The sequence below is a fragment of the Oncorhynchus nerka genome, linkage group LG7 (assembly GCF_034236695.1).
Source record: "Oncorhynchus nerka isolate Pitt River linkage group LG7, Oner_Uvic_2.0, whole genome shotgun sequence".
Taxonomy (NCBI): domain Eukaryota; kingdom Metazoa; phylum Chordata; class Actinopteri; order Salmoniformes; family Salmonidae; genus Oncorhynchus; species Oncorhynchus nerka.
In genome coordinates, this window is record NC_088402.1 from 70,999,916 (window position 1) to 71,022,057 (window position 22,142).

At 43.1% G+C, this 22,142-nt stretch overlaps 1 protein-coding gene across 4 annotated transcripts in view; it reads right to left on the reverse strand.

Moving 5' to 3' along the window:
* The window catches only part of LOC115132303 (synaptotagmin-2-like), a 94,970-nt gene that overhangs the window by 26,810 nt on the left and 46,018 nt on the right, over positions 1–22,142 (reverse strand). For 2 of the 4 annotated variants that reach the window (XM_029664810.2, XM_029664808.2), the window contains exon 1: positions 18,893–19,089. The exons of the other annotated variants lie outside the window; for them this stretch is intronic. The gene's annotated coding sequence lies outside the window, so the exon portion shown is untranslated. Of the gene's footprint in view, positions 1–18,892; positions 19,090–22,142 lie in introns of those variants that run through there. 4 annotated transcript variants of the gene reach the window in all.

Sequence of the window (22,142 nt, forward strand, 5' to 3'; positions counted from 1 at the left end):
CTCCTGGGAAATTAATTATACATGGTGTTTTCCCTTTGAAGGAAGCCTTAAATTGAACACGAAATACCACCTCTTCAACACAAGCCAGTACACAGTCAAAGAAACATATCAATATTTAGAATGTCTGAAGTGTTTATTCTGCCTTAATACCCTAACTATTTGTACAATAGTCTGGTCGATATCATATCCCTAAATGAAATGCAATCTGCCATGAATAACCTTGTTTGCCTACACAACTAGTCTGCGCTTTTCTAACCCTTACAATCCTAAAGTAAACTGACTCTGTCTAGACATGTCCTTAGAGGCAGCATAACAGACAAGCAAAACATTAGCAAATACTTACTTTACCTGCTTAAATGACAAATTTACCAACTTAACAACAAGCTACAAATCCGTGACAAGAAACAGTCTCCGCTTTAGAGCCCCATCTCTCAGTGTGCTTCTCACTTCGTTAGTTAGGGACTCCTCTACTTCTCCTCATAACTTCAAACAAAATGGCTGTGCTCCACATCCCTGAGCAACATGGCTCCTGGTATGATTTGGCGCTTATCACTAAGCACATTGGCTCAGACTTGAACGGGTATCAAGGGCTTTTAGTCTGTATTCTTCATCTGCATATAAACACACTGGAATAAAGCGCTGCTCACTGACACTGTTTTGTTGACTTCAAATAATCTCACCACAAAAGGTAAGAGATAATACGTCTTACTTCTGGTTTGCAGGATTTTTCCTAACTACCAGCTGAGATGGGGATGCTAGGGGATTACTGTTAGAAATCAACAATGCTTTGGTAGTTTCATAATGTTGGAGAGTTGTATTATCTATCTAAAGTTCAACATTTGCTCTGTTTGCCTAACGAATCATGGCAAAGCTATTTTAGGCAGAAAACTCCAGTAAATGTGTTACACAAGCACTCTGTTCAATTGTCATTACCATGTACATTAGTAATGGAGGTGTGTATCTTGCTATGGTAGAGAGAAGGCATTACAGTAATTAGAACCCAAGTCCAGAACAGATGCTGGGAAACACATGTAACTCAAGCTAGCAATAAAAGCAGATTCAAACAAAAGGAGGCCTTGTGGCGGAAAGTGATTAGAGCGCTGGAGATAGTGGTGACGGCTAGTGGTCTGTGCAGGTGTAATGTTTGTATGATGTCGTTGTTTGTATGTTGTATGTTTTGTATTGTTGATCAAATATCAAATAAAATATTTTAAAAATAATAATAATTTAAGCAGATTATAACAAAAACAGAAAAAATAACACTTTATGGTAAATCCGGGACTATGAAGAGACAGACATTTGTATGCATTTTGTTTTGTATTTTGCATTGTATTATGTATTGTATTATGTATATGATATGTGGTTAAGATACAACTGTGATATGTGGTTGTCTCACCTGGCTGTCTTATGATGAATGCACTAGCTGTGGGTCACTGGTTGGGAGAGTTTGCTGAATGGCTAAATTGTCAAGCAAATGTATTGCTATATATATAAGTAGTATGTAGACAACTTCAGCCACATCCGTTGCTAACAGGTGTATAAAATCGAGCCCACAGCCATGCAATCTCCATAGACAGCCATGCAATCTCCATGAATAACTATGTGACTTTCAACGTGGCTCCGTCATAGGATCCTACGTTTCAAACAAGTCCGTTCGTCAAATTCCTGCCCTGCTAGAACTGCCCAGGTGAACTGTAAGTGTTGTTATTGTGAAGTGGAAATGTCTAGGAGCAACAATGGCTCAGCCGTGAAGTGGAAGGCCACACAAATTCATAGAACAGGACCACTGAGTGCTGAAACGCGTAGCGTGTAAAGATCATTTGTCCTTAGTTGCAACACTCACTACCGAGTTCCAAACTGCCTCTGGAAGCAATGTCACCACAGGAACTGTTCGTCGAGAGTTTCATGAAATGGGTTTTCATGGCCGAGCAGCCACACACAAGCCTAAGATCACCATGAGTAATGACAAGCGCGGCTGGAGTGATGTAAAGCTCGCCGCCATTGGACTCTGGAGGAGTGGTAAACGCATTCTCTGGAGTCACCCTCTGCCTGTCCGACGGACGAATATGGATTTGGCAGAAGCCAGGAGGATGCTACCTGCCCCAAGGTGTAGTGCCAACTGTAAAGTTTAGTAGAGGAGGAATAAAAGTCTAGGGCTGTTTTTCATGGTTCGGGCTAGGCCCCTTAGGATTTCCCAGTAAAGGGAAATCGTATCTATACAGCATACAATTACATTCTAGAAGATTCGGTGCAACCAACTTTGTGGCAACAGTTTGGGAAAGGCCCTTGTACTGTTTCAGCATGACAATGCCCCTGTGCACAACGCGTAGTCTCTACAGAACTGTTTTGTAGAGATCAGTGTGAAAGAACAAATGGCCTGCACAGAGTCCTGTCTTCAACCCCACCTAACACCTTTGGGATGAATTGGAATGACGACTATGAGCCAGGCCTAATCGCCCAACATCAGCACCCGACCTCACTAATGTTCTTGTGGCTGAATGGAAGCAAGTCCCCGCAGCAATGCTCCAAAATCTAGGGGAAAGACGTCCCAGAAGAGTGGAGGCTGTTACAGCAGAAAAGGGGGGACCAACTCTGTATTAATGCCCATGATTTTGGAATGAGATGTTTGACCAGCAGGTGTCCACACACTTTTGGTCATGTAGTGTATATATTCAGTTAATTGGGAAAGTATTCAGACCTGGACTTTTTCCACATTTTGGTACCTTACAGCCTTATTCTAAAATGGAATTAAATAAATAAAAGTTATCATCAATCTACACGCAATACCCCATAATGGCAAAGTGAAAACAGGTTTTTAGAAATTTAGCAAATGTATAACAAATTCACTGAAATACCTTATTTACATAAGGATTCAGACCCTTTGTTATGAGACTCGAAATTGAGCTCAGGTGCATCCTATATCCATTGATCATCTTTGAGATGTTTCTACAACTCAAATGGAGTCCACCTGTGGTAAATTCAATTAATTGGACATCATTTGGAAAGGCACACACCTGTCTATGTAAGGTCCCACAGTTGACAGTGCATGTCAGAGCAAAAACCAAGCCATGAGGTTCAAAGGAATTGTCCGTAGAGCTCCGAGACAGGATTATGTAGAGGCACAGATCTGGGGTAGGGTACCAAAACATTTCTGCAGCATTGAAGGTCCTCAAGAACACAGTGGCCTCCAAATGGAAGACGTTTGGAACCACCAAGACTCTTTCTAGAGCTGGCCGCCCGACCAAACTGAGCAATCGGGGTAGAAGGGCCTTGGTCAGGGAGGTGAACAAGAACTTGATGGTCACTCTGACAGAGCTCTAGAGCTCCTCTGTGGAGATGGGAGAACCTTCCAGAAGGACAACCATCTCTGCAGCACTTCACTAATCAGGCCTTTATGGTAGAGTGGCCAGACGGAAGCCACTCCTCAGTAAAAGGCACATGACAGCCCGCTTGGAGTTTGCCAAACGATACCTAAAGATTCTCAGACCATGAGAAACAAGATTCTCTGGTCTGATGATACCAAGATTGAACACTTTGGCCTGAATGCCAAGCTTTTCATCTGAAGGAAACCTGGCACCATCCCTACGGTGAAGCATGGTGGTGGCAGCATCATGCTGGGGGGAATGTTTTTCAGCAGCAGGGACTGGGAGATTATTCAGGATCAAGCGAAAGATGAACGGACCAAAGTACAGAGAGATCCTGCTCAAGGGCGCTTATGACCTCAGACTGGGGCGCACACAGGCAACTATCTGTAGACAAGATCCCACAAATCACAATGGGGAAAATGGCTACCTAAATATGATGATAAACAACGATAAACAGCTGTCTCTGATTGGGAACCATACCAGGCCAACATAAATCACCTAGATGACCCACCCTAGTCAATATCACGCCCCAACCAAAATAGAGAATAAACAGCTCTCTATGGTTAGGGCGTGACAGATTTGTCATTATGGAGTATTGTGTGTAGATTGATGATGGGCGAAAAAACAATTTAATCCATTTTAGAATAATGCGGTAACCTAACAAAATGTGGAAAAAGTCAAGGGGTCTGAATACTTTGCGAACGCAATGTATATATGTACAATACCATTCAAAAGTTTGGACACACGTACTCATTCAAGGGTGTTTCTTTAAATTACTATGTTCTACATTGTAGAATAATAGGAAAGACATCAACCTATGAAATAACACATAGGAATCATGTAGTAACCAATTTTTTTTAACAAATCAAAATATATTTTAGATTCTTCAATGTAGCCAGCCTTTGCCTTGATGACAGCTTAGCACACTCATGGCATTCTCTCAACCAGGTTCCTGTTGAATGCTTTTCCAACACTTGAAGGAGTTCCCACATATGCTGAGCACTTGTTGGCTACTTTTCCTTCACTCTGCAGTCCAACTCATCCCAAACCATCTCAATTGGTTTGAGGTCGGGTGATTATGGAGGCCAGGTCATCTGATGCAGCACTCCATCACTCTCCTTCTTGGTCAAATTTCCCTTACACAGCCTGGAAGTGTGTTGGGTCATTGTCTTGTTGAAAAACAAATGATAGTCCCACTAAGTGCAAACCAGATGGGATGTCGTATTGCTGCAGAATGCTGTGGTAGCCACGCTGGTTAAGTGTGCCTTGAATTCTAAATAAATCACAGACAGTATCACCAGGAAAGCGCCCCAACCATCACACCTCCTCCATGAATCATGGTGGGAATCACACATGCGGAGATCAACTGTTCACCTACTCCACATCTCACAAAGACACAGCAGACACAGACACATTTTGACCAAAGGACAGATTTCCACCGGTCCATTTGCTTGTGTTCTTATTTGTGTCCTTTCTTTGCAGCAATTGGACCATGATGGCCTGATTCATTCAGTCTCCTCTGAACAGTTGCTGTTGAGATGTGTCTGTTACTTGAACTCTATGATGCATTTATTTGGGTTGCAATTTATGAGGCTGGTAACTCTAATGAACTTATCGCCTGCAGCAGAGGTAACTCTTGGTCTTTCTTTCCTGTGAGAGCCAGTTTCATCATAGCGCTTAATGATTTTTGGGACCGCACTTGAAGAAAAGTTCAAAGTTCTTGAAATGTTCCATATTGACTGACCTTCATGTCTTAAAGTAATGACGGTCTGTCTTTTCTCTTTGCTTATTTGAGCTGTTCTTGCCATAATATGGACTTGGTCTTTTACCAAATAGGGCTACCTTCTGTATACCACCCATACCTACGACCCCTACCTCACAACACTGATTAGCTCAAATGCTTTAATAGTGGCAAAGGTAGGCCGTCATTGTAAATAATATATTTTTTGCCTAGTTGCCTAGTTAACGTTTAAAGAAAAAAAGAAGAAAAAAGAAATTACACAAATTAACAAGGCACATATGTTAATTCAAATGCATTCCAGATGTCTACCTCATCAAGCTGGTTGAGAGAATGCCATGAGTGTGCAAAGCTGGCTACTTTTAAGAATCTAAAATCTATGTATTTGTTTTACACTTTTTTGGTTACTACATGATTGCATATGTGTTATTTCATGGTGTTGATGTCTTCACTATTATTCTACAATGTAGAAAAAAAGTTGAAATAAAGACAAACCCTGGAATGAGTAGGCGTCTCAACATTTTTGACTGGTACTGTATATTAAGTATATATTTGTGTTGTTTCCTGTTTGGACCCCAGGAAGAGTAGCCTAGGCGGGAGCTAATTTTGGATCCTAATAAATACTAAATCTAATCCCATTACTTTTGTTTTAGCATAGATTTTCTTTTCGGGTTTTAAGCCCTTGAGTCATGCTAAATGAGTCATGATAAAGCAGATTCTAGTCACACCTCAATGTGGACTAGAAAGTGTGCTTCTCCTGTGTGTTCTGGTGTTGTCTTGACTAGCATATTACCCAGCTTAAACAAAAGTGAAATTTGTACTTCCTTCTAATTATGGGCCAGACTGGTCAATGGCAAAGAAATCCAAACTGCTTAACGTTTTACCCTACCACAGTCAAGCATTGCATAGACAAACCGAAACATACTGTATTCACATAGCTACAGAGATCATTCTTTGTCATCTGTGGATGATGTGTACTTTAGACATTACATTTAAGCAGACACTCTTATCCAGATAAACTTACAGGACCAATTAAGGTTACGTTATCAGGAATCAAGGTAAGACCCAAGTGCAGACTGTGTGAAGTAACAATGTTTATTGTAACCACAGCGGCAGGCAAAAGATAGGTCAAGGCAGGCAGGTGTCGATAATCCAGAGCAGAGGCCAAGGTACAGGACGGCAGGCAGAGGTCGGTAATTCAAACGTGGAGCAAAGGTAAAGGTACAGGCAAAGGTACAGAATGGTAGGGTCAGGACAGGCAAAGGTACAGACCGGTAGGGTCAGGACAGGCAAAGGTACAGAATGGTAGGGTCAGGACAGGCAAAGGTACAGAACGGTAGGGTCAGGACAGGCAAAGGTCAAAAACCAGGAGGGCGAGAAAAAGAGAGACTAGAGAAAAGCAGGCGCTGAGACAAACCACTGGTAGGCTTGATCAAACAAGATGAACTGGCAACAGACAGACAGAAAACACAGGTATAAATGCACAGGGGATAATGGGGAAGATGGGTGACACCTGGAGGAGGTTGGAGACAAGCACAAAGCAGGTGAAACAGATCAGGGCGTGACATACTGTACGTGCCTTGCTCAAAGGGCACACAGATTTTTCACCTAGTCGGCTCAGGGATTCGGCAACCATTCGGTTACTGCCCAAATACTTTTAACCACTAGGCTACCTGCCGCGACCTACATGTACAGTATGCTGATGAGGTATGGGGGAAGTGGACAGTACTGGCAGTGTGACAACAACATTATCCATGTAGCTCCATCTCCATGCATCATAGCACTCTGTTGTTTCTCAGAGGGCTGATTAGCACGCCGGTCAGTTCTAGTAGCAAATAACCTGAGGAGAGTGAGTACTGTGCAGTAGCAGTGCAGCTGTTTCATTAGCTTCACAACATCAAGTTCCCTGACTATAATTAATTAACACACTCCTACAGCCAGACAGAAAGACACGTCCTCCTGTTTTACGCTGGTCCCTGACAACCTCACCTCCATTCCACTTCTACACAGCTGTTAGCCAGTGCCCAGTCTGTGTCCGGGACGTGAGCTAACATTCTGATTATACTCCTCTTTGTAAATGTTGTTATATTCACAAGGAACGTTAGCTTAGCCAAGGAAATCCATGGTTGGTTGGTTCGTTGTTTGTCAGTTAGGTTATGTTTGACTGAGCAGTGAAATTGTACTGAGCAGAGAAAAAGTCAACCAAAAGCAGTCTGTCTGTTTTTCAAGGCAACCTTTACTTAGATAGTCCTTAGTTTGAGGTATTTTCTTAATATATAAATGTTATACAGATTTGCCCTTTCCATTTTAACACCAAGCAATTATATCCATCCAAATTGCACAGAGCGACTCTAGGCACAAATTAATTGCAATAAGTTGTCAAATAAATGAATTTTTAAATAATTGCTCCGAGACATGACACGACCAAGCACGGAGACACTTATCATAAACGAACATGAATGTCTTAGTTACGCTAATGGAAATAGAAACAAATATTGTCTGTAATAACGGTGAGTCACTCCTGACCGATGCCCTCCCCCTAGTCTATTTGAGCTGATCATTCCAGCCGTATAACAACACCCTGCATCCCACTGCTGGCTTGCCTCTGAGGCTAAGCAGGGTTGGTCTGGGTCAGTCCCTGAATGGGAGACCAGATGCCGTTGGAAGTGTTGTTTCCTGGGGACATTGCCCTGTTTGAGGTGCTGTCTTTTGGATGGGACTTTAACAGGTGTCCTGACTCTCTGTGGTCACTAAAGATCCCATGGCACTTATCGTAAGAGTAGGGGTGTTAACCCCGGTGTCCTGGATAAATTCCAAATCTGGCCACCTAATCCTCCCCACCTACCAATTGGCTCCTTCATCCCCTGTAACTATTCCCCAGGTCATTGCTATAAATGAGTAAAATAAGGGTCAAATAAAACATATTAGGAGCCAGACAGACATTGTTAGGTTGAACAGAACACTCTTATTGGATATAGCCTATTGTGGTTGTTCTTTAGTCGATTGAGTATGCAAGCCTTCACTTTAAACATATTAAGTCCCTCCTCCTTCAGAACAACTCTTATACTTACTAGCTTTATAGGCCTGCTTTGGGTGATTCGTTTTCGTGACAATGTTTTGTTGCATTAGAATGCTAGCTGAATGGGCCAACTTGAGTTTCCACACAATCAACTGAGCTGAAAACAAGGCTTTGGATGCCGTTTCAAGTAGAGATAATGTGCAGATGTGTTTCCTAAACTCTTTTACTTCTCTTGGCAAGGCAATCTACCCCTCCTGGAATGGACTGGGGACTCCCAGAACCTTAATGGCCTCGTTATTGCACAAGTTTGAATAGGATTACTATGAAACTACAAGAACGGCTGCTGCTTTTCTGCTTATTTACCATCTGAGGGTGGTAAGAAACGGAGAGGCTGATCTGGACTGACTGACTGGCTTCGAAAATTACATTATTTGGTTGTTGTTGAGTGTAGTCATTCCTGATATCAGTAAAATAGACAGTGGAAAACTACACTGTGGTACTTAATCCCGTTTGGTGTATCTTTCAAAGACTGTTGGCTGCTGAATACTGTATGTCACAAAGCTCAATTTAATGAATGTCCGCTATGTTTGGTGGATGATGTCTAAAGGTTGTATTTGAAGTGTTATCTGCCAGAGAGAGACATCCTCACAGGCAATCATCTCACATATCACATGCCCTATTTTCTTTGACAGTATTTTTAGCTGCAACCTCCTACACAGTATCTGTAGTCAGTTAATCTGCAGCATCAATTCTCAGTCTCCAATAATCAATATTTTAAGCGAATGTGATCTAAATAAAGCTGAAAACTTCAGACAGTAGCTTTTTTACTAACACAGCCAACAACTATCATGCAGAAAACAACAGTCACTGTCACAGCAGGTTTTGGCTCAATCTATATTTTAGGTGGTATTTTATTAGGATCCCCATTAGCTGTTGCGAAAACAGCAGCTACTTTTCCCGGGGTCCACAAAAAACACATGAAGCATGACATAATACAGAACATTAATAGACAAGAACACCTCAAGGAGAGAACGGTATACATTCAAAACGTCACACATAGCCTGCATATCAGTACATATACACCAAATATTTAGGTCAAATAGGGGAGAGGCGTTGTGCCGTGAATTGTTGCTTTATTTGTTTTTTTAACTAGGTTGCTCTTCACTTGAGAAATCTGAGATGGAAGGGAGTTCCATGCAGTAACGGCTGTATATAACACTGTACCGTTTTTCTTGAATTTGTTCTGGATTTGGGGACTGGCTTGTCTGGTGGGGTAAGTATGTGTGTCAGAGCTGTGTGTATGTTGAATTTGCAAACAATTTGGAATTTTCAACACATTAAGTGATGCAGTCAGTGTCTCCTCTACTTTTAGCCAAGAGAGACTGGCTGCATAGTATTGATATTAGCCCTCTGATTACAGTCAAGTGCAAGACATGCTGCTCTCTTCTGGGCCAGCTGCAGTTTTTCTAGGTCCTTCTTTGCAGCACCTGACCATATGACTGGGTAATAATCAAGATAAGATAAAACTGGTGTACTGCAGTTTGACTCTGACCTGGAGCTTTCTGGGCTTGTGCCACACTGAATGCCCCCAATAGTCTAGTAGCGTCTAATTCTGCAGTCAGGGAACTGTAATATCCTTTAATTAATTGAAGTAATTATATGAATAGTCATTGAGCGGCAGTATCCAGCTGACTCATCGGGGTACAAGTCCTGTGTCATCAAACCCAAGACCACCTCAGATTCCAAGGATTCAAGAGTGGTTTAAGAATCAGGAATTACAACATGTCATTGGGTTGTGATCTTAACTCTGAAAGATATGAAATGAAGAATCTAATCGCTGGACATTAGCCAAACATTTGATAGCAAGAAGACGTACAGTAATGCACCAGGAGTGTTCTGGAAAGGTTTCAGCTTATCAGGTGTCCACACCAATGCCTACAGTAGGTAAGAATATTCTTCCCCATCGACAACTCTCCCATTCCTGTACAGACAGGGGTCTCTCCTGCTTAATGACATATAGCAAGGGAGGGTGACAGTTGCACATTCACACAGGAATTGATTGCCATTACTTTGTCATCAGTACTGCTTGAGTAGTTCCCCAGGAGAGGACATTTACATTGATATGGAGTGAGTCACACATGCACAGCATACACATACAAACAGATACACACACACACACACTACACATACATGTACAGTTAATTGCACACACACCCACACACACTTATGCAAACCTCTGCTGTGAAATGTATTGTGGACACCTGACAGTCCAACTAGAGATCAATCAACTTGCAATACAGTGCAATCCACTTCATGTCAAGTCTTGTCACAGTGGATAGCTTGTATAATTTAATTCCCTCGTGTCACTTCAATTTTAATTGTGACAAAATCATTTCAAGAATATCGGAAAACCCAATAAAGGAATGGATTCTGTCCTAAAAGCTCAGGATAAGGATGTCAAAGGAAAGGAAAAGCCTCGTGGAGGATCTGGGTGAACTGAACCAAAGAAAAGTATTTCTCTAATGTGTAACATTGTGCCCTGACAGTCCTAAAGGGAAGATTTACAAACCGGGTGGATAAACCATGGATAAAACAATGGTAGCTAACTCCTACCTGCAGCTGATTGTGACTCAGCTGTTATCTGAGGGATCCTTCAGAAGGCTTGGCGACAGGGTTGCTGTTTGAATGTCCAATGAGGCCTGGGATCATTTACAGCTAGGCTCTCTCTCTCTCCACCCTACCCAACCTCATACCCCAGCCTGTCCCTAGATAGGCCGATTAATCATACTGCCACAGAGATAGTGAGCCAATCTGCATGTGAAGCTGTAGTGAAAACAGAGAAAGAGACAGGTTTCTGCAGCAATGCAGATAGGACGACATCTATTGGGATCCCAACAGCCTCTCGTTTCAAAATGGAGGACAAATACAATGGAGGCTCCTGCAATGATAACTAAAGATTTCTGTGTCAGATGTAGTCTCACGTTTACTAAAGGATATCTGATGAGGCCCTGACATGAAAGCCATTTTATGTGAACATATTGCTTGCTATGAGGAGATATTATGATTTGAAACTATATTTGGAAAACGAACAATCTTATTAACATATACTCAGTTCCCTTTAGTACTTCTACGACTTACTTTCAATCAAAGTTACTTCTGGAGGACAACCCAGAGCTATCTGCTACCAAGCGGTGGAGAAAACAGCATCTAAAAGTGGCATGGGGCTTATCTTTCACCTTTGCAGATAAAAAAAACTGTTGAAAATGCCTTATCAGCAGCAGGGCGGTTGAGGAAGGCTGGGACTGATGGCAGGGCCTGGACCTTCTCTCCAAACGTCTGCCTGGCATTCAGCGCAACACCACAAGGCCAGCTCTCTCTCTCTCTCTCTCTCTCTCTCTCTCTCTCTCTCTCTCTCGCTCTCTCACTCTCTCACTCTCACTCTCGCACTCTCTCACTCACTCTCTCACTCACCTGGCCTGCGTGACACAGTTGCCAGCTGAGAAATCATATTTGTTAGTGTTGTTGGGTTGATGTATCAGAGGAAAGAGTGACAGTAATCATAGCATAACAGCTAACCATAGGCCCATAGTTGCTTTGTAATCAGCATAGTTGAGAACAAAATTCAAATGCATGCTCTGGGTTCAGCCTTTGAAAAACATGATTTAGTCTCGAATCAACTAAAATATTCCAAGTTCAAAGAGAAAACTAAATTGGGAGGGTTATAATTCAGCCTGCTTTGTGGCTTTGATTTTTGTTCCCATGATATGCTTACTGTAGCTAGTCATTCGTGCAGTATTAGAGCTGTGGTGACGGGAGGATGGTATTATCCCTTGTTTCTCATAAAAAAAACAGGTCTATACCTAATGAACCAACTGCACATTGGCCTGAAGACTGAAAGAATGCACTGGAAACATGAAGAATGAGGAAGTATGCATTAAAACTCAATTACACACAGTAACCAACATACAAATTAGGCAATCACTCACCAAAACATATGAAAATAATGATTAATTCCACCCAGGAAACTATTAAGGAAGCAGCAAGTCCTCTACAGTGAATTCGGAAAGTATTCAGACCCCTTGACTTTTTCCACATATTGTTATATTACAAGCCGTATTTTAAAATTGATTTTTAAAATAAATTCCCCTCATTAATCTACACACAATACCCCATAATGACAAAGCAAAAACAATTTTTTAGAAATGTTTGCCAATTCAAAAACTGAAATATCACATTTACTTAAGTATTCAGACCTTTTACTCAGTACTTTATTGAAGCACATTTGGGTGTGACTACAGCCTCGAATCTTCTTGGGTATGACGCTATAAGCTTGGCACACCTGTAATTGGGGAGTTTCTCCCATTCATCTCTGCAGATCCTCTCAAGCTCTGTCAGGCTGGATGGGGAACATTGCTGCACAGCTATTTTCAGGTCTCTCCAGAGATGTTCGATCAAGTTCATGTCCGGGCTCTGGCTGGGCCACTCAAGGACATTCAGAGACTTGTCCCAAAGCCACTCCTGCGTTGTCTTGGCTGTGTGCTTAGGGTCATTGTCCTTTTGGAAGGTGAACCTTCGCCCCAGTCCAAGGTCCTGAGCGCTCTGGAGCAGGTTATCATCAAGGATCTCTCTGTACTTTGCTCTTTTCCTCTTTTCCTGGAACCTGACTAGTCTCTCAGTCCCTGAAGCTGAAAAGCATCCCCACAGCATGATGCTGCCACACCACGCTTCACCGCAAAGATGGTGCCAGGTTTCCTCCAGATGTGTGACGCTCAATCTCGGTTTCATCAGACCAGAGAATCTTGTTTCCGTCTGGCCACTCTACCATAAAGGTCTGATTAGTGGAGTGCTGCAGAGATGGTTGCCCTTCTTGAAGGTTCTCCCATCTCCACAGAGGAACTCTGGAGCTCTGTCAGAGGGAACATCAGGTTCTTGGTCTCCTCCCTGACCAAGGCCCTTCTCCCCTGATTGCTCAGTTTGGCCAGACGGCCAGCTCTAGGAAGAGTCTTGATGGTTCCAAACTTCTTCCATTTAAGAATGATGGAGGACACTGTGTTCTTGAGGACCTTCAATGCTGCAGACATTTTTTGGTGCCCTTCCCCAGATCTGTGCCTCGACACAATCCTGTCCCGGAGCTCTACGGACAATTCCTTTGACCTCATGGCTTGGTTTTTGCAATGACGTGCACTGCGAACTGTGGGAAATTATATAGAGAGTTGTGTGCCTTTCCAAATCATGTCCAATCAATTGAATGTATCACAGGTGGACTCCAATCAAGTTGTAGAAACATCTCAAGGATGTTCCATGGAAACAGGATGGACCAGAGCTCAATTTCGAGTCCCATAACAAAGGGTCTGAATACTTATGTAAATAAGATTTTTCTGTTCATATATTTTCATACATTTGCTAACATTTCTAAAAACCTATTTTTTCTTTGTCATTATGGGATATTGTGTGTAGATTGATGAGGAACATGTTTTATTTAATCAATTTTAGAATAAAACATAAAATGTGGAAAAGGGGAAGGGGTTTGAATACTTTCAGAATGCACTCGATTTATATATATACAAAAGTTTGTGGATACCCCTTCAAATGAGTGGATTATAGCTCAGTGACTTTCAACATCTTTCCAACAGTCAGTTTGTCAAATGTCTTCCCAGCTGGAGCTGCCCCGGTCAACTGTAAGTGTTGTTATTGTGAAGTGGAAACGTATTGGAGCAACAACGGCTCAGCCGTGAAGTGGTAGGCCAAACAAGCTCACAGAACGGGACCGCCGAGTGCTGAAGGGCGTAGTTCATAAAAATCGTCTGTTCTCAGTTGCAACACTCACTCCCAAGATGCAAACTGCCTCTGGAAGCAACATCAGCACAATAACTGTTCGTCAGGAGCTTCATGAAATTGATTTCCATGACCGAGTAGCCGGATACAAACCTAAGATCACAATGCGCAATGCCAAGCGTCGGCTGGAGTGGTGTAAAGCTCGCTACCATTGGACTCTAGAGCAGTGGAAACGTTCTCTGGAGTGATGAATCACGCTTCACCATCTGCCAGTCGGACGGATGAATCTGGGTTTGAGGGATGCCTGGAGAGTGATACCTGCCCGAATGCATAGTGCCAACTGTAAAGTTTGGTGGAGGAGGAATAATGTTCTAGGACTGTTTTTCATGGTTCGGGCTAGGCCCCTTAGGATTTCCCTAAATTTCTCTAAAGCATACAATTACATTCTAGACAATTCTGTGCGTCCAACATTGTGGCAACAGTTTGGGGAAGGCCCTTTCCTGTATTAGCATGACAATGCCACCGTGCACAAAGCGAGGTCCATACAGAAATGGTTTGTTGAGATCGGTGTGGAAGAACTTGACTGGCCTGCACAGAGCCCTGACTTCAACCCCATCGAACACCTTTGGGATGAATTGGAACACCGACTGCGAGCCAGGCCTAATCGCCCAACATCAGTGCCTGGCCTCACTAATGCTGTTGCGGCTGAATGGAAGCAAGTCCCCACAGCAATGCTACAACATCTAGTGGTAAGTCTACCCAGAAGATTGGAGGCTGTTATAGCTGCAAAGGGGAGACCAACTCCATATTAATGCCCATGATTTTGGAATGAGATGGTCGACGAGCAGGTGTGGTCATGTAGTGTATCTAACAACTGTCACTGAAGAACCATTCACACAGACCCGATACCTGTATTTTTGTTACAGGATCTGTGAAAATGCAGGTTATATGACTAGGTCTTGAGGTGGGATTTAATATACCATGGTCTTTACCCCCTACACCTTTCAGATACATAAAAAAAGCAGGTAAAAGAAGGTGGGATATTAAAAACATGGGATTTTTGTCTGTGTGTGAAAGGGATTTCACAGTATTAGACTGTCTCTTTACAAACATGAATATGGCAAAACATCAGCAAATAGAAATGGCAGGAGCGCAGTGGACATGGTGTGTCTACTGTGAGATAGGGGGACAGGACACAGAATAGTTCAAACGAGACTTTTTTCTACATTTCTTTTAGTGGGACACCAGCTGTCAATTCACCAGCTGCTGGACATGAGCAGACACCGAGACAAACTATCTGGATGTAGTCAGGGATTTGGCAGGCTGAGCTATGGGAGTAAAAAGGCCCGAATGTTTTGGGAGTTATCTTCTAACATCCAACAGTCAGCAATGTAGGTCATTTTAAAGCAGTTGTTAACCACAATAAGAATGCGGTGGGTGTTGTTTTACTGATGGGAAATATTTCAGTCAATGATTGGTTTTAGTCCATGAGGGTGCTTTCCCCCCCAAACACAGACATGCTCATTTGTTTTCATCTGAGTACAAGACTGATAGTCATGTGACCACTCCACCCCCACTCCTGAAATGTATTGGCTGGGAGTGAGCGGTTGAAAAGCATTGACAGAGACTCTGGACTTGTACAACATTGCAGTCAACAGTGCAGGTGACTACTGACTGATCTACAAAGAATCTTGCATCATAAATAACTACTCATTATTATTTTTTTGATCAGTCAGTCACAATTTATCTATGATACATTACAGTTTTCATCTTCTTGAACATGGCCAATGTCTCCAGGGACAGGATCAACGTAGTTGGTTGGTTTGCATTTTAGGAAGTCACTTCAGGACACATAGTCTGTTGAGGGGCAAAGACTAATCTAAGACACTTCACTTCTACTTCCGATGGAATGGCGGAAATGCTTACACTTGTTGCTTTATTTAAATTCCATACAATAAAAATGTGCATTTATGGCTCTCATCTCAATGAGATATAAAGCTACCGATAAAAACATGTATCCTGATTCAAAGGCGTTTTTTATTTTCATTCGAGAAAGCTGTATGAAATCATCAATATCCTTTGTTCTGGTGCAGAACTACATCAGTGTACTGTCCTGGAGCAGAGCCCAACAATGAGACCCAGCAGCACTGTCGATGTGGGAAGTGACCAGCCCGAGATAGCCAGCTATGTCCTTGGAACTGTCCCCTCACAGCTCTGCCTGCCAGCCTGCCTGCTCTAGCTACACACAAGAGACATCATAAAAAAAGTGCATCCTGTAGCTCTTCATAAAACCCCCATGGCCTCTCTCCATTTTCCCCTCTCCATACTCCTCAGCGTATCGGTCAGCCTCTGTCTTATCTGCTCCTTCTTTGTCCTGTCCTAGCTTACACAGACCCGAGGGAAGACTACAGGGTAACCCCTAGGCTCCTACCCCAGTATTGCCTGGTTTAGATCTTATCTGTCGGAAAGATATCAGTTTGTCTCTGTGGATGGTTTGTCTTCTGACAAGTTTCGGTGTTCCTCAAGGTTCTGTTTTAGGACCATTGTCTTTCACAATGTCAACTTTCACTGCTATGTGGATGACACACAGCTGTACATTTAACATGGTGATTAAACATGGTGAAGCCCCAAAATGGCCAACCCTAGAAGCCTGTGTTTCAGACATAAGGAAGAGGATGGCAGCATGTTTTACTTTTAAACTCGGACAAAACAGAGATGCTAGTTCTAGATCCCAAGAAACAAAGAGATCTGCTGTTTGATTTGACAATTAATCTTGATGGTTGTAAAGTTGTCTCAAATAAAACTGTGAAGGATAAAGCACTAAATAAACTTCAGTGCTAAATACTGCTGCTAGAATATTGACAAGAACCCATAGAATTTGATCAATTTACTCCAGTGCTAGCCTCTCTACACCGACTTCCTGTTAAGGCTAGGGCTGATTTCAAAGTTTTACTGCTAACCTACAAAGCATTACATGGACTTGCTCCTACCTATCTCTCCGATTTGGTCCTGCCGTACATACCTACATGTACGCTGCAGTCACAAGATGCTGCCCTCCGTATTGTCCCCAGAATTTCTAAGCAAACAGCTGGTGGCAGGGCTTTCTCCTACATAGCTACATTTTTATGGAATCGAGACGCAGGCTCGGTCTCAACCTTTAACTCTTTACTGAAGACTCATCTCTTCAGTAAGTTCTATGATTGAGCATAGTCTGGCCCAAGGTGAACGGCAAGGCACTGGAATGATGAACCACCCTGCTGTCTTTGCCTGGTCGGTTCCCCTCTATCCACTGGAATTCTCTGCCTCTGACCCTGTTGCAGGGGTTGAATCACTGACTTAATAGTGCTCTTGCATGCTGTCACTAGGAGGGGTGCGTCTTGGCATGCCTGGCTTTTTTTGCGCTATAATCAAGTTGAGTGGGTTGGGTCACTAACTTGTTCTTCCTGTCCGGTCTTGTGCACCCTCGGGCTCGTGCAGTGGAGGAGATCTTTGTGGGCTATACTCAGCCTTGTCTCAGGGTAGTAAGTTGATGGTCTGTTGATATCCCTCTAGTGGTGTGTTGGCTGTGCTTTGGCAAAGTGGGTGGGGTTATGTCCTGTCTGGATGGCACTGTCCGGGGGTATTGTCAGACGGGGCCACAGTGTCCCCCGACACCCCCTGTCTCAGCCTCCAGTATCTATGCTGCAATGGTCTATGAGCCGGGGGGCTAGTGTAATTCTCCTGTCTTATCTGGTGTCCTGTGTGAATTTAAGTATGCTCTCTCTAATTCTCTCTCTCCCTCTCTCCCTCCCCTCTCGGAAGACCTAAGCCCTAGGACCATGCCTCAGGACTACCTGACCGGACGACTCCTGACTGACCGCACCTGCTGTCTCAACATCTGAATGCTTGGCTATGAAAAGCCAACTGACATTTACTCCTAGGGTGCTGACCTGTTGCACCCTCTATAACCACTGTGATTATTATTTCACCCTGCTGGTCATCTATGAACGTTTGAACATCAGAAGGTGACTGGCCGCCTCAGAGCCTGGTTCCTCTCTAAGTCCCTCCCTAGGTTCCTGCCTTCGTAGGGAGTTTTTTCTAGCCATCACTGTTCCCAGGCCGTCATTGAAAATAAGAATGTGTTCTTAACTGACTTGCCTGGTTAAATAAAGGTAAAATTTAAAACATAAGCAACATTGCTTGCTGGTTGGGGTTTTAGGCTGGTTTTCTGTATAACTACTTTGTGACATCTGCTGATGTAAAAAGTGCTTTATAAATCAATGTGATTGATTTGATTTGATTGATATTGAGCAGGTACAGGCTGGTGTTTGTTAGGTGGGGTGCCATGTGTTTGTGGCTGCACCACGTCGTGGTTCCTGACAGTGCAGGACAGGGTGAGGTGTTAATAGAAGCTGGTGGGGTAAACAGAGCAGCTGTCAGAAGGGCTGCCTCCTGGACGTACTCCAGGAAAATAAAGGTAGCTACTCCACTACACTACAAACCGAGCCACCTAGGCTAAATTAGACATTATCAATGAGAGTGACCTATTGTATACTCACCATAGTGCTCCTGCAAAGACCCCAAAGCAAATGACTGTGTTCTCAGGTCCCAAACACAGTACAAAGGCACATCTCACAGCTTATCATGAAACAATCTTTCAAAATCAAGAAAACAATCTTTCAAAATCTACAAATGTCCCAAGATGATTAATCTTAACATAAATGATCAAGCTTGTCACAAAAGTTTGCACAGTATGCACTCGAAAATAACATGCAAAGCAAAGCATACACATTACCTGTCCCACTTAAGATTATCCATATGTGCAATACAAGTAGAGATGAGATCAATCAAGTCACAGTGCAGCCTTATCCAGCACCAACTCAGTTCCCCCAGCCTACAGCGTAGTTTCTGCACTTTCTGCACTTTTAGCTCCTCCTATCTATGCATAAAGTCTCCCCCTATATTCCATAAGGAGTTAAAGCCAGGGAGGCAAAAATAGTTGGAATACACCCTTACCAGAGCAATCTCCTTGATCCTATTATCCACAATGGACGGGCCAACCCATTCACCAGAGAGGCACTTAAGGGTTAATGTAACAGTGCCTTAATAACGTCCCTCGATTCGCTCGCCCATAAGCCCAAGAAACTGCAGTCCTCCTCTCACTGTTCCCACTGCAGCAGTACTCACTCTCCTTTACCCACACACACATGAACGTACAAACACACACATTCTCTCTCACATGACCCTTCATTCTCTCAATCCCCTCCTCCTCTCCCTCTTTCCACTCTCTCCCTTTTTCACTCCCCCCAGAGTGGATCCCCTCCCTTTCCATCTCTTCTCTCCCCCGCATCTTCCACCCCTCCCTCTATCCTCCCCTTCATCCTCCCCATCCCTCCATCCTCCCCTCCCTCTATCCATCCCCTCCCTCCATCCTCCCCCCACTCCATCTTCCCCCTCCCTCCATCCTCCCCCCACTCCAGCGCTCTCTCAGCCTCCTGATTTGTGATGCTGCTCACACTGTGCTGTATGCAGCACTCCTCTCTGCCGCCCTGCTCCAACACTGAAGGGCAACCCGAGAGAATTCATATGCAATACTGTCAATCCCACATCAAGAACCTAGCGGTACTTCAAACAAACCTCACCGAAGACTAGCACCTCTGGGAACTGTACAGAGTCTAGCATCTCAGGGAACGATAGAGAGTTCAGCTGTAAAATATGTGTCAGGGAAGGAAAAGGAGAGGAGGAAAGAGACAACATGAGAACAGGATGAGAGTAGAACAGCAGATGGGTAGAGGAAAAGGAAGTAGAAAGGGATGTAGAGTAGAGTGAGAGAGCTTAGGAAAACATTGAGAAATGAGAGAGGAGAGACCCCATTGTGTGGCACACACACTGTAGCCAGAAGAGGTAGTTTGACACTGAAGGAGTGCCTGCTGAGAGATTCTCTTTCAAATGCTCACTAGGCTCACATGCACACACACGTGTGCATAAAAATAAGCACACACAAACACATACACACACACACGAAGGCACACGCACGCACATAAACACTCACTAATGTCTTTGCAGCAGAAATATTATTGTCATGAATAACGTTACATGGAACAATTTATACTTAATTGTACTTAAGAATTGCTGTAAGGGCTCAAATCCAACTGGCATCTCACAAGTAGCTATAAGGAGATTGACAGAAGCTGTGAATCAGCAGTTGGTCTTACTAAGCAAACCTTTCTTTCCAACACCGCTTCTGACCGCTGTGGCAACAGCCAAGATGGATCATGGAAATCACCGTGGCTGCAGCAGTAGAGAGGCTCTACAAGATCATTGATGTAATGATGTCACAGTGGAGGCTGCTGAGGGGAGGACGGCTCATACTAATGGCTTGAATGGTGTCAATGGAATGGTATCAAACACATGTAAACCACGTCTTTGATGTGGTTGATACCTCGCCATTGACTCCATTCCAGACATTATTATGAGCCGTCTTCCCCTCAGCAGCCTCCACTGTAAAGTAGAAGTAATAGTTGATGTAGTCATAACAACAATCACAACAGCAGAAGTAATTTTATAGATGCAGAAAAACCTACAGGACATTAAAGATGGAGGTAGTGCTGAAATTAAATGAGAAAACATTGCAAGCACACTATAGCTTTCTCATGGATTTATTTTCTTAGCTTACCCTTTCAGATCTTAATTTGGGTCGTCTTGGAATTGGCACAATAAATGTATTTGTCTGTACTGCAGCATGTTTCTATGATGCTCTCTCTGTACTATTGGGACCTTTGCTGAGCCAGACAATTCAGAGTCCTCTGAGCTTTTATAGTGTTGCAGAAAATGATCATCTTCCCGTTAGTGAAGCTGCCTCCTAGCGGACAGCGATGAGCACTCCTAAATGAAATCAATAAGGCCTCAATTAGTAGGAACGAAAGAAAGAGGGATGGCCTTTAGCAATTTCACAACCCAGGCCTGGAGAAACAAGAGCAAGTGTTATTTGTTTTTTGCTCCTGCCATACCTGTCAATTGTAGTTTCAATTGATTACATGTTTAATAGATGATTACTGTGCCTGGTTTGGCAACTAGCTCTCACAGTCTCATGTCAGAATCAGATGTTCATCCATGTTTCTCAAACGTCAAATGTTGAAGTTGTTGCAAATTGTGTTTAAGGTTCAGTTTAGGCCTTAACTCCAAAATCATAGGATTAGGCATCAATGCAGAATGGTTAAGGTAAGGGCTAAGGTTTGGAAGAGGCTTCAAATAAAACGTTTAAAAATGACTTTCTATCGATGGATTTTAACTTGCAATCTTTGGAATCAGAGGCAGATGTTAAAACCCATCCGCCATCCCCGTCCACAACATCCTAGCAAAACCAAAACCTACTTAAAGGTGGCAGTGAGCACTGTTGCCCCTAGTCGCCGGTTTCCACGTCATCTCCCGATGTCCTCAGACATGGATAGACGTCAAATACTGACTCGTATCACAGGTGACCCGGCTGGAGCTTGGAAAATATCCAATCATTTTAAAAGTCAATTCACTGACTCTGTCACAGCATTTGCCATGTACTAGAATGACTGAAATGGAACAGATATCTCCTAATCTGAAGATATTTTTGTTGGTTCAGAAGCAAAAGTACTGTATGCATTTTACAATGTTTGTTCTTTCTTAACTATCTCTTACTGGTTGTCACAAATGGTACTTGAAATGACAGTGTAGTAAGTCTAAAGTTCTAAAGCAATGGCTCTAAACTTACCTGAAAGTGATCCTGTCACGTCCTGACCCTAGTTCCTTTTTTATGTCTCTATTTTGGTTTGGTCAGGGCGTGAGTTGGGGTGGGCATTTTATGTTTTGTTCTATGTTTTGTATTTCTGTGTTTGGCCTGGTATGGTTCACAATCAGAGGCAGCTGTCTATCATTGTCTCTGATTGAGAACCATACTTGGGTAGCCTGTTCCCACCTGTGTTTGTGGGTAGTTGTTTTCTGTTTTGTGTATTGCACCTTGCAGAACTGTTCGTTTGTCGTGTTTTTGGTTCAAGTATTCGTATTTATTAAAAGTATTATGAATACTTACCACGCTGCACCTTGGTCTTCTCCCTCTCCCGACAACAGCCGCTACAGATCCAGTATCTTATGACACAGTGGCCTAAAATGCAGGGCTGACTCAGTGTCTCAGTATCAACACTGTATTGATTCGTGGCACAATTGTGACTTGTTTAAAAAAACTAGGCATATGTCACACGTCACTACTTCACAGGAGTAGCATTTGAACGTGAAC